Source organism: Dermacentor silvarum, chromosome 5 (genome assembly GCF_013339745.2).
Source record: "Dermacentor silvarum isolate Dsil-2018 chromosome 5, BIME_Dsil_1.4, whole genome shotgun sequence".
Classification (NCBI taxonomy): domain Eukaryota; kingdom Metazoa; phylum Arthropoda; class Arachnida; order Ixodida; family Ixodidae; genus Dermacentor; species Dermacentor silvarum.
In genome coordinates this window covers 36,699,207-36,702,020 of record NC_051158.1, presented here as the reverse complement: position 1 = coordinate 36,702,020, position 2,814 = coordinate 36,699,207, and the positions used below count along the sequence as shown (strand labels likewise).

At 44.2% G+C, this 2,814-nt stretch overlaps 1 long non-coding RNA gene across 2 annotated transcripts in view; it reads right to left on the bottom strand.

Annotated features, from left to right (window-relative positions):
- LOC125945338 (uncharacterized) overlaps nucleotides 1-2,439 on the bottom strand; it is a 15,422-nt gene extending 12,983 nt beyond the window's left edge. For both annotated transcript variants that reach the window (XR_007466828.1, XR_007466827.1), the window contains exon 1: nucleotides 2,134-2,439. This is a non-coding gene — a long non-coding RNA (uncharacterized LOC125945338). The remainder of the gene's footprint in view (nucleotides 1-2,133) is intronic.
- Between the last annotated feature and the right edge of the window lie 375 nt (nucleotides 2,440-2,814).

The window sequence follows — 2,814 nt, the reverse complement described above, 5'->3', positions numbered from 1 at the left end:
GACTTATGCACCCCTACAGGATACAATGTATACCTATCGAGTGCATCATGGGGGACAGAGATTTGCGAGGGAAGTAGCCCTATAATGCTCACGCATTGAAAAAAAAAGGCGAAAGCTTGCATTAGCCCGTGCAAAGCTCTGGACAAAGCGAAGCTGGCCAATTGATTGCGTCTCTTGGTTGTAGCTAGGTTATCTCTCTTTCTTTCTCCCCCCCTCTCTCTCTCTCTTTCTTTCTCTCGCTTTCTTTCATTCTCTCTTTTCTTCCTTCCTGTATTTCTTTCGCTTTCTCCTTCTTTCTATTTCTCTCTCTCCCGCTCTCATTTTCTCTTTCTCTCTCCCAAAGGAAGTTGTGTTGCAATCGTATGTACAATGCAAGCATATGGTTCCTATAAATGTACGTTCTGCAAGTGTGGGTGTATAGCGCAGTGGTTATGACGATTCGAACCCGGGTACCCGGGTTCGAGCGCAGACATGCCAGGATGACGTCACGGCGCATGCACAGTGGCGCGCAGCTGGAGGGAGCTCGGCGGAGCTGTGTCGGCGTGGCGTCGCCTGGTTGCCATGGCTACTGCGCGGCACTTTCGTGCCACACGCACAAATTACAGCTGGGTTAAACTGCGGCAGAAGACGACGACGCTCGAGCCAATGCTGATGATGGTAATTTCGTGGCACACGCACAAATTACGGCTGGCTTAAACAGCTTCGCTGTTAAAACACGAACAAAACGTTGCATGTTACAGAGACGGATACTACAATGTTGCTGACCGCTTTTTCAAACTGCCTCACAATCAGTTAGCCTCAAGGATAAACGCGCGCGTGAAATTACAAGGGCAAAAGCCGCAATCAGCAAAGTGTGAACACGCCATCTGTTTTGTTGACGGAAAAACATTCACACAGAGACTCCACTGGAGGTGTCTAAGTATTCGCAGTCATTGTGCCACTTGCCCATCTACACGCAGTCAGGTGTAATTATCAATCTTATCAAACTTGATCTGACCAATATAAACACTTATGAACACTCATCGGTTATTATCAGCCTTATCGGACTCGGTCCGACCCTTATCAACCCTTATAGATCGTCATTAAACTTATCGAAATTTATCCGATCCTTATCTGTCCTTATCAGTTTTATCGGCCATGATCCGACCATTCTCAATATTATCGGTCCTTATCGGACTTTGAGAGGTTCTCTAATGGAAAGGTTAAATTAACCAGTATTATTATATAAACCCTCACAAGAGGCATAAAGATCCATTTTACCATCAGTAAGATAAGAGAGAAAGGGCTAAAAAGAGAAGGGACATTCCGTGTAGGGACGTTTTCTTCTCATTAAGTTCCTGGCAGTGGCTCGTCAAGTCATCACGAATCTTGACTGCATTTGCATGAACCTATAGTTAACAGTTCTTCAATAAAAGACTACATTACGCTCTCAAGAAACCAAAGGGTCAATCTAGCAAGTTATGAGAACTTATCTGGTGTTAATATGAACTAACGTACGAAAATAAATAAAATTTCTGACGCGACACTGAATCTTCGTTTCTTCAAATATTCGCAATTTTTTTCCTGTGGAAACAACACAAAGAGTTTTGAGAGAATATACCATCGTAAGCTAGTTTTGACCTAAACAGAAGAAGAGAATATAGTTACTTATGACTTCTCCGTTCCCATTGTGCTGCGGGTCTAAATACGCTCACATGTTTAACGTAGTTTCTACCATGGCGAACACGCAACATTTTAATGACCACGTGGCGAACATGCTTTATCCGCTATCTGATGTTTCTGAAGTGTGCGGATAGCTTACCCTACCTAATAAAATAACAATTCACAGCCTTCCTGGTCCGTAGACCAGAATTCCCGAAGCTACAAAGAACTTCTGAGTGAATAAAAAGGTGCGTTTTTGTTCTAAGATGTCCACATGTTGCCATAACTTTCAGCCACATTCGCGAATTTCCGAAAAACAAACCAAATTTTTTTCCGCTATCTTAAAATTTCCGGAAATTTGAAATCACTAGCTCAACCCGAAAGTGCGTGGCGAAGCCGTCGCACGTTGTAGCTCATACTGAGTGCGATACTACATATTGCCATTGAACCTATTGATGAAATTTTCTGAACGGAGGTAACACTCGTACCTACCTTCGCTGGACGATTTCCGAGATCCGCCCATAGTACAAGGCTGCACACAGTAAACTGCAATCAGGCACAAGGCTAGCAGAATGGATGGCTGCATAGTCCTATATCGTGGTTTCAATGATATTTTCTCTTATCAGCTTCGATGAGAACTAATGTTTCGTCGAACCGTTATAATGTTGCCATATACGATAGCGACATCAGACAAGTGACGCTAAGAGGGGAATCAAGAAATAAGCTCTCCGTGTGTCATTCCTAGCTACGTAAGGTATGACGCGGTTAACTTTCGTAGTTATTTTTGAAAACACCACTTGGCTAATGTATTCATATTTGGAAGATGCGCATCCGTTTCTCACAGCAAAACTAACGCCGCGCGGTACTCAGAAAAGAAATGCCACGACGCTCTATACCAGGCACTCGTTTCGTAAGACACAAACAGTGCAAGTATGGCTTTTTGGGCTAGTTGGTTAGATACATCAGAGGTGGTCATAGCGCTAGAAGACACGGACAAGAACGAGAGAACAGGACGAGCGCTAATCCTGGTATCTCGTTCTTGTCCGTGTCTTCTAGCGCTATGACCACCTCTGATGTACAAACAGTGCGTTTCTAACGCAGGCATACAAGAGCAAATTGTGCTGAGCTCACCCTTGCCTACTGCACGTTGTGCGGCATTCTCGCCTCTCCCAG